The sequence below is a fragment of the Octodon degus genome, unplaced genomic scaffold (genome assembly GCF_000260255.1).
Source record: "Octodon degus isolate 3935 unplaced genomic scaffold, OctDeg1.0 scaffold00064, whole genome shotgun sequence".
Taxonomy (NCBI): Eukaryota; Metazoa; Chordata; class Mammalia; order Rodentia; family Octodontidae; genus Octodon; species Octodon degus.
In genome coordinates this window covers 10196926-10206865 of record NW_004524640.1, presented here as the reverse complement: position 1 = coordinate 10206865, position 9940 = coordinate 10196926, and the positions used below count along the sequence as shown (strand labels likewise).

At 53.0% G+C, this 9940-nt stretch overlaps 1 long non-coding RNA gene across 1 annotated transcript in view; it reads left to right on the top strand.

The window, feature by feature from the left end:
* The window catches only part of LOC111817615, a 12197-nt gene extending 3225 nt beyond the window's left edge, over positions 1–8972 (top strand). The window contains exons 2-3 of the long non-coding RNA XR_002821767.1: positions 8603–8635; positions 8722–8972. This is a non-coding gene — a long non-coding RNA (uncharacterized LOC111817615). The remainder of the gene's footprint in view (positions 1–8602; positions 8636–8721) is intronic.
* Positions 8973–9940: the final 968 nt, after the last annotated feature.

Below are 9940 nucleotides of genomic sequence, written 5' to 3'. Positions count from 1 at the left end.
CTCCTCCTCCTCCTCCTCCTCCTCCTTCTTCTTCTTCTTTTTTTTTACAGAACTGGGGACTGAACTCAGGCCCTTGCGCTTGCCAGGAAGCGCTTATTCTCCTGAGCCATCTCCCAGCCCTGCAGCTCTTTCTGCTAAATGATGAGCTCACACAATCAGTGGCTCACTTACACAATCAGTGGCTCACTCACACCTCCCTTAGGCATTTCCCACTGAAAACATTTAGGGTTGATCGCTTCCAGTCCTTACCTAACCCTTCACCAGAACTGGTCCCTCCTGCATGTTAGGAAATGCAGGCCAGACATGGTGATGCACACCTATACTCCCAGCACTTGGAAGGCTGAGGCAGGAGGATTGTCTTGAGTTCCAGGCCACCCTGAACCTATACAGTGAGACTCTGTTCCTCCCCCCAACCAAAAAAAAAAAAAAGGAAATACAGTGTTTTGTGTTTTTTTAATTAAAAGAAATCTTTTATTTATTTGGTAGAAGGTCTCACTATGCAGCTCAGACTTGTAGTGATCCTCCTGTCTCAGCCTCCCCAGCACTAGGATTACAGGTGTGCACCACCATACTCGGTTTTAATGGTCAGCCTAGAGTAAGCCGGCATGGCATGCGGTACCCGAGATCAAACTCAGGTCCTTGTGCTTGCCACTCAGGCACTTAGACCACCGAGCTATCTCCCAGCCCCTTGGATAATGTTTGATGTCTCTTTTCCCTACCCCACATCCTATCACAGTGACCCATTAAAATGTGCATTTTTTAAAAAAAGTCAATGTTAAACCAATCCCCACTTCCTCTTGGGGGCTTGCTCTCCCTTATGCTCAGCAGAGGTCATTGCTTGTACCTCTGAGGCCACCAGAAGAAGTAAATTCCTGTGCTGACTGGAGGGTGGTGGCCTTGGGAGAGGACAGGGCCTGTATGTGGCCTCACACCCGTGTGGTGGGTTCGTGGCAGTAAGAGTGGCAGTTGGGGGACAGCAAGCTTGGTGTGCTGGTCAGAACCTGTCTGCAGCCTACTCTCTCCTAACAGGGTGGCAGGAAGCATGGGCTACTCAGGAGGGTGTCCCTTTTCTGCGGCAGGGACCAGCAGCCATTGTTCCAGTCATGGGACATCCTGTCACAAGTGCCAGGGCTCTGGGGTACTGTTCCACTGTAGGCTGATCTCTGCTCCTGGAAACCCGTGTGACCCAGCCTGTGAGGTGAGGTCCTGGCAGCTGGCTCTGTCCTGCTCTCGGGACATCAGCTGTCAGCCTCAGAGGGGAGAAAGCACGGGGCCTGCTGGAGCAGGAGGGGCTCAGCTGTCAGCACTTGGCAGGCTGTGAGCAGAACTTTCCAGAGCAGAGCCTGGTGAGGAACTGGCCTGGCACTTGGTGTCACTGGAAAGGTTCTCTGAGGCTGCTGAGCTCCCAGAACGGCTGGGTTAGAGCGGGCTGCATTTGCGCCTGAACTGCAGTGGTGGCTGGGGACAGGCCTAGTAGCACCTTTATCCCCTGCCAGAGTGAGGCGTGTGTGTGTGTGTGTATGTGTGTGTGCGCGCACGCGTGTCAGGCCTGTGAGGTTCATTACAGAGGTTCATGCATTTGCTCTCATCCATTCACTCGCTCAGTGGGTATCAGACACCACCGTGAGCCAGGGCCAGTGTGCTGTCTGCTTGGGGATCAAATAAAAGCCAACAGAGACCCCCTTGCTACTCCTTCGAGGTGGGTGCATGCTGGGTGGTGTAGGGGTACTGAGGACTGAGGTGCAGAAGGGGTCAGGGTGGGGCTTTGGGAGGAGCTGGCTGCTGAACAGAGCTTGAAAGCAGGGGTTTGTTCATTGTGGAGCGGTGTCATTGAGTGTGAACAACCTGTCACCCCAGCACTCTGGGAGGCTGAGGCAGGAGGGTTGTGAATTTGAGCCCAGTTGGGGCAACTTAGAGACTTCTTGAGACCTTGTCTCAAAATTTTAAAAAATAAGACTAAAAAGGGGTGGCGTTGTAGCTCAGAGCGAAGGCCCTGGGCTCAATCCCCAGTGAGGAGGACAGCATAGGCTAAGAGACCTTGGCGAAGGCACACTGAGGCCTGGGTGTGCTGGTCCCAAGATACATGGCTGGAGGCTGGGCTGGGCCCTCCCATGGAAACCCTTATCCTTTGCTGGAGTTCAGATTTTTTGGAGAGGGTGGTGACCTAGGGCAGGTCAGCAGGGAGGGACTGCTGAACACTTTGCCTCCTGTATGCTGTGGGCTCTGAGGGACTGTCAGGGTGGGCTAGGCAGGGACCTGGCTGTGGTGGAGTGTGCACAGAAACCAGCTGCGGGGGCTGAGGAGATAGCTCAGTAGAATAAGTGCTTGCCTGGCAAGTGCAAGGGCCTGAGTTCAATCCCTGGTACCGCAAAAAAAAAAAAAAAAAAAAGTGGAAAGTAAAGGCCAGGCTCAGAAGATTTCAAATGGGAGCAGGGTTTATGCTGAGTATTGGACTAGCCGGCATACGTGTGTGTTTTGGTTTCTATTCTGCTCTCCCCAAAGCCTCATGCATTCACAGGTGGGGCTTTTGAAAGGCGATTGAACCAGGGAGGTACCATAGTTAAGCTGTTGTCAGGCAGTGGGGTCTGGTTGGAAAATGCTGAGAATACTGAGAGAATGAGGTGAAGGGCTGTGTGTCCCTTCCCAGCTCCTTCTCGCTCTTCTTCCTAGCTGCCATGACACACAGCTTTCCTCTACCCAGTCCCTTCTACCATGCAGTTTCTGTGTTTGAGCCTCTTGAACCTGGGCTGAAACCTCTAAAATGTGAGCCAAGAAAGCGTCTCCCTTAAATTGTGGGCGTTGGCTGTTTTGTCCCAGTAAAGAAGGAAATGACTAAGACAGCACGTGTACTCTCTGGCAAAGAAATTGTATACATTTTGCCCATGTGTCAAAACTGTGGGAGGATGGGGCTGGCGAGATGGCTCAGTGGTCTAAAGCACCTACATGGAACAAGCTTGGCAAAGCACAGGGACTGCGCTTCGATCCCCCAGCACCACATGCCAGCCAGCCCCGCCCCCTGGAGGGCTGAGCTGGCCACACACACACAAATAAAAATAAATAAATGTTAAAAAAAAAAAATTAAAAATGCCAGCCAGCCCCGCCCCCTGGAGGGCTGAGCTGGCCACACACACACAAATAAAAATAAATAAATGTTAAAAAAAAAAAATTAAAAAAAAAATTAAAAAAAAAAAAAACTGTGGGAGGCTGCGTTGAAGAGCCTGTTGAAGAGCCCGTAGACTCACTGAGCTTGAGAGAATGCTTTAAGACAGCCCGGTATTGAGGCCATGGCATCGATCCTGGTGGCTGCTTTCAGTCAGTTGTATATTGAGAATCAGGAACAAGAAGCAGAATAGGACTGTTTGTAAAGCCCAACTTTTATCTCCAAAAGAACTGCGTGTAAAGTTGGGGGCAAAAGAGTTATGGTTGCTTAAAGAGATAAGCAAAATTAAAATGGTACCAAGTACTTTGAACTGGAACAAGAAGAAAGGCACCTTGAGGAATCAGCAAACCTCTGTCCATTACAGGCTCAAGGATGAAAAATTATAAGCCTTCTTTTTTGAGAAGATAGTCCCTGGGTTTCCTGTAGAAAGCCTTCCTAGGGACTTGGTTCCTTGAGATTATTTTCACTGTGCACAGCCATCTAGGCACTCTGGCCTGACTGCTGCTCACACTGGCAGGAGACTTTGCATAGTGTTGCGGCCAGGGTGCCAGTTCTTCAGACATACAGAACGGAAGAGTCACGGGCTCAGAGAGGCTTCCATCTAGATTTCAAAGAAAGAACTGTCCTGGGGGCCAGGCAGTCTGTCTGTGAGAGCGCAGTATGTGAAACTGTAGGAATAAAACCAAAGGTGGAGATCCCAGGAAGTTGGAGATGTCAAGAACCTGGGACACCTGCCAAGGAAGTCTTCAGGCAGTGAAGGGAGCCAGCTCAAGAAAGAGGCCATGTGGGTCACAGCCAGCAAAGCCTCGGGGCAGGACCGCCCAACCCCCTCGTGACTCCTGCCTCCTTTCCCTGTGCCCTGGAAGTTGGAGGTGGGTTATAGGACTTAATGTTCACTTGCTGGGCTCCGTAGCTTCCTTTGCTCCCTCCCGTTCTTTTCTTTTGCACTGTTCCTTCCTTTGAAGTGGGACTAATCACCCTGTGCCATTGTATCTTGATATAACTTGCTTTTTGATTGTTATAGGGGTTCACAGCTAAGACTTTGTCTTGAGTCTCGGAGGAGACTTTGAATTACTTTTTAAAAAAATTTATTTATTTATTTATTTAGAGTTACTTTTTTGTCTGTTTATTTGTTTGTTCCTTCTGAGACAGGGTCTCACTATGTAGTTCTGGCTGGCCTTGAATTTGCTTAGTAGCCCAGGCTGACCTTGAACTCATGGCCATCCTCCTGCCTCAGCCTCCGGATTGTTGGGATTATAGATATGCAGCACAATGCCCAGCTCAGAGGAGACTTCGGAGCCACAGTGAGGCTGTTTTGGCTTTGGAAAAGGGAATAGTGCACGTATATGCAGGATGGTTACATCCTGTTAGGTGGTTGTCTCATCTAGTCATTGTCTGTATTCAGAGATTAAGCATAGTGTAAAGAGGTGTGTTTGGGCGTCTAGTTGACAAGAAGTGGCATGTGATGGCTAAGCTTGATTGTCACTTTGAGAGGCTCTAGAGACCCTAGAGAGGTGATTGGATCAGGGCCGCTTTTTGCAGACTGCCGTACCTTTTGATGGCCGGGAACTGAGCTGCTTTCCTGGCTGCCCATAAACTGATGCCTCTGGAACTGTGAGCCAAGTAAGCGCACATTAAACTGAGGATGTCGGGTGTGGTGTCTGTCAGTGACAGCACTGACCAGTGGGGCAAGTGGAGGCTGTGCAGGGCGGGCGCCCAGCCGAGGGGCCGTCAGCACTCTGAATGGTAGCCTGCTTCCTAGTGCGCGGCCCGCTCTGCCGCTGGGCAGGAGGTACCTGGCTCTAGGCTCTGAGGTCAGGGGACAGGAGAAATAGGACAGGAATGGGGGGTAGCGTGCGCTAGCCCTTCCTCCTCTCGCTGCCTTCCTGGTTTGCCCTGTGGTGATGGTTCCAGGATGTAGCCCATGATTTTTGTGTCCTTTCTTCCCATGGGGTAACAGTGGCGGCTGCTCATGTGCCACAGTGGGACAGCGTCCTGGGCCCTTCCCTCCCTTGTATCATTTCATGCCTTTGCAAACCCTGGAAGGCTGACTCGGTGCCAGCACACGCCCTCTCTGGCCACTCAGCTGTGTCCCCAGGGGGCTGGTACTGGGCCGTGGGCAGGAACACGAGGAGAGGCCTCCCCGGGAGCAGGGATCTCTCTTTAAGGCAGCTGGAGTCTGAGGTGAGTTTCCTCCTTCAATATATGTGGGCTCCTGGGTGCCTGGTGCCTGGAACCCCCCCCCCAGCCGCTCTAGGTGCCCAGCTGATCTCTGAAGCCAGCCTGACTGTGGGCACCCGGGGCTCAGCCTACACCCCTCCTTTCCTTAGACACTCTACTCATATGGAGTACAATTTGCAAAATAGGGAAAAGCAACAAAGTAGCCTGTGAACCTAATACCCTGAATCTATTGTCCTGGTAGATGTTTTCTTCGTCCTTTCCCTTTCCCTTTCCCTTTCCCTTTCCCTTTCCCTTTCCCTTTCCCTTTCCCTTTCCGTTTCCCTTTCCCTTTCCTTCCTTCCTTCCTGGATACAGGGTCTCCCTTCACAGCTCGGGCTCGTAGTGATCCTCCTATCTCAGTCCCCCAGCACTGGGATTACAAGTGTGCACCACCACACTCAGTCTTGGGGCCATCATGGCAAACCCGGGGTTTGGGGCCAGTGTGGCATGTAGTACTGGGGATCAAACCTGGGTCCTTGCACTTGCCAGGCAGGTGCGTTGACCGCTGAGCTATCTCCCCAACCTGGTATATGTTCTCTATCAGTCTTTTACCCCCATGCGTGATGATTACTCTGTTGAATTCTGTTTTGGCAAATGTTTGTTGAGCTGTGCTTTTTGCCGAGGGGGTACACAGAGCTGAGAAGACTCAGCAGGTGCTGGGAAGGAGCTTGGACTCCAGGGCTGGCGCTTCCTGGCTCCTCCACCTACTCAGGTGTAACCTTGGGCTCGTCACTTGCCCTCTCCGCTGCTTGGTTTCCTTGTGTGTGAAGTGAGGAAAATGGTGGTGGGCACTTGGTAGGGCAGCTGTGTTGTGTGGCTGACACAACGCCTGCCCACACAGCTCTGAGGACGGTGCCGGGGTACAGGAGGGGCCAGGCGCGTTTGGTGTGCTGATTGTTATGCAGCTTGCAGGCTGGCTGCAGGGCAGCATGGAGAGACAGTTTGTGGTTGGCTTGGTTTTATTTCTTGGTGCTGGAGATGGAACTCAGGACCTCACGTGGGTCGCAAGCTTTCAGGGGCTCTCCAGGCAGACCAGCTGAGGAAGGTCCCCGTGTCAGGTGGCTGTGTGGCCGTGGGCAGGTGCCAGTTGTTTGGTGTGGCTTTCCGGACGGCTGTGGTCTGGAGCTGAAGTCTGGGCTGGACTGGGAGGTCAGATGAGGCTGCAGGGGTGGCCTGGGCTGCTTGTAGGGGTGGCAAGTGTCAAGCAGGTGCTTGAGCTTTTCCTGAGTGGTCACATTTGTCACCGTAGCAGTTTCTCATGACCACACAGTGTCCCTGGGTAAAGATGTCATAAACCTCCATCCTCCCACTGGCTGTGCAGCACATGCCTGCTTGGCCTTCGTTGCAGAGGACTGTCAGGGCCAGGTCCCGCCCTTGGGGTCCCTCCCTCAACCCCTCGCTTTTCTGTCCCCAGAGCCCCAAGTATGGGAGAGAGCAGGAAGCAGACACAATTGCATGTAATCCTTGCTATGCTCATTTCTACTCCTTGAAGGAGAAGGAAACTGAGGCTGGCGGTGTCCTCTTACCATGTCTTACCAGTGATACCAAAAGCAAGGGCTTTTAAGAGCTCTAGGCCTCAGTCTCCTTCTCTGTAAAAGGGGGTGATCAAAGCAAAGCCACCTGGTGTTTATTGGACATTTGCTGTCTGCCCCGAGCTGTGGTCAGGCGCCCAGGCCTCAGATTATAGACAAGGGAACAGACACACAGAAGGCTTTGGGGCATTTTAGATCTAAACCATAATGGCAGTCAGTGAACGTCTCCTGGAGTGACCCGGTGTCCCTCCTGTATTCCCCATGGGCTCCTGGATCCGTGGCTGGTACCTTGCACCCTGTATCCAGCACTTCAGAGCTGTGGCCTGTCCGAATCGCCAGCCCTGCTGCCCTCGTGCCTTGAGGCTGTTGTTAACTCACTCAGACAGCAGCATTGTAGCCCCTTGACAGCGACCTGGCCACAAAGTGGCCTCTGAGTGACTAACGGACGGGCAGAGTATGCAGTAGACAGTTTGACAGAGGAAAGGATTCACACCCCGGTGGAACACAGGCACGGTTCAAGCTTTCGTCATGCTATCGGGAGTATAGTATCTATTTTATGAGTCATTTATTTCTGGAAGTTTGCGTGTCATATTTTCAGACTGTAGTCACCAAAATGCTCAGCAAGCAGTACCTTGGCTAAGGGGCTGCTGGGGTGTGGTTGACCCTCACTCCTGGGAGGTGGTGCGCAGCCTCTTAGTTTTTGTCTCTCTCCTGTCCCCATGGCGCCTTGTTAGGGCTGGGGCAGGATGAGGCTGTGAATTGTGTCCTCTCCAATGCCACTGTCCCCCCGGGCACCCAGACGGCCAACTGGTCTGTCCTCGCTCTCTGATCTCTGCTTTCATTGTGGCGCAGAAGCAGGGATTATTGCCAGGATTTGATGATGGTACCTTAGGAAGGCAGTGTGCTTGCTTTTCCCTTTCCTTTTCCTTTTTCCTTTCTCTCTCTTTCTCTTTTTCTGTCTCTGCCTGCTTGTCTGTCTGTCTGTCTGTCTGTCTGTCTGTCTCTATCTCTCTTTTTGAGACAGTTGTTCAGGCTGGACTTGAACTCACTTTGCAGCCCAAGCTGCCGTTGAACTCACAGCAATCTTCCTGCCTCAGCCTCTTGAATGCTGGGTTTACAGACATGTGCCACCATGCCGGGCTGGCAGTGTGTTTTCTGGGGACCCAGGAAATAACAAGATACTTAATTCTCTCACCCAACCAGAATCTTCTGCTGCAGAAACCCTGACTCTGGATCACCAGGTGCCCCACACCCGACACACATTTCTGTGTGTCTGAGTCCTTGTGCTTGCCCATGTTCCAAGGAGTGGCTTCTTTCAGGCTCTTTGGGAACCAGTGACAGCAGGGAGGAGAAGGGCAGGGCAGACACTTGCTGTCCCTCCTGTTGATAGGCTATGATCACTACTCATCCCTTTTTGGTACCTAGTAAAGAGGAGGCACTGACTTGCTTGTGGACTCAGAACGACCCGTGCCCAGCTCAGTGCCTGCCCAGTGTTGTCTCTGGGGCTTTGGTGGCAAAGGCTCCCCCATCTTCTCAAAGCCATATGTGGTACCACCTGCCATTGCTGGGGAAACTAAGTCTCTGCAGTGAAGGGCATCCTTCTTCTGGGTCCCCAGCCTGGCGGACGGCTCTGGAGCTTTCCCTGAGACATTTAATTCTGTCTGTGCGTGTCTCTCTCTCTCCTTTCCAGGTCCCCACGGGGCCAGGATCCAGGATAGCACTGGTGAGTGGCCGGGTGCCCCCGCGGGACATGGCTGCATGAGGTAAGGTAGGCGTGGGAGCCCGAGCAGAGACCCAGCTTTCTTCTAGACTGCAGGCTCGGGTGGCGGGGCCTCGGCCTGCTGTGGAGGATGCAGTTCTTCGGCCGCCTGGTCAGCACTCTCAGCGGTGTCACCACCTTGTTCTCGAACCCATTCCGGGTGAAGGAGGTGCTTGTGAGTGACTATACCTCCAGTGGCCGTGCTCAGGAGGAAGGACAGCTGATCCTGTTCCAGAATGCTGCCAGTCGCACCTGGGACTGCATCCTGGTCCACCCCACGAACTCTCAGAGTGGCTTCCGGTGGGTGACACCAGCCATGTCTCTCCTTTGACTCCTCATATTGAGCTGGGGTGGCGGGGAAGCAGCTCTTTCCGGTATCTGAGGCTTGGGGGTTTGGGGGAGCCATCCTGGGGAGAGGGGTGTGGGGAGGGGCACTAATAAAATAGATTACTGTGGATAGCACCAACATGGCCATCTGAATCTACATGGGCACTCCAAGCTGTCCAGGCAGAGGGGCCGTATGGGGCTTCAGGCTTTAGGTAACAAAGCCCAAGGACTCCGAAGGCCCTCCCTGCAGCCCCAGGAGCCAGAGACACCCAGAAGGTGAACCGATCCCTGGTGTCTGCAGTGGCTGCTGAGTTGCACTCTTGGCCCATCGCCTGCTCCAGGAGCCTTTGCCTCAGTCTCCTTGTGGAAGCAGGATCTGAGATCTCACCAGACTGACAGGCTGCCTTATTCTCCTGGTGGCTGGCCCCTATCGCAAGGAGTGGCACCTCCTGAGGCTCTTGCTGTCACATGTCCTCGACCAGAACCACCCCAGCTGTTCCCTTGTGCACCCTGAATCTCCACAGATCTAGAACAGCCTGCCCTGCTGTCCTGCCAGACAGCAACCTGTCAGTCTTCCAGATGATTGGTACAGGGTGGGCTGGGAAAATGGAGGTGGAAGGGAGAGACTGGGCTGCAGGAAGGGGTCGTGAAGAGCTGCAGAAATGGCAGCGCTGAGGCTGGGACGTGTGATTGGGCAGTGGGGACTTGGGGTGGCCACAGATGCAGAGCAGGAATTGGATTGGAGCCCCAGGGTTCTCATCCGGGGTGGTCAGCACTTTTTCAGTTGCTCTAACAAAACACCCGAAGCTGGGTACTTACAAAGAAAGGAGGTTTGTTTAGCTCACAGTTAAAGACAAACTTTTCAAAGGCTTAATGTCTTAAGATTGGGCAACCATGTTCATTGGCCCCTCGTGAGAACCCTTTTGGGGTTGTCCCAGAATG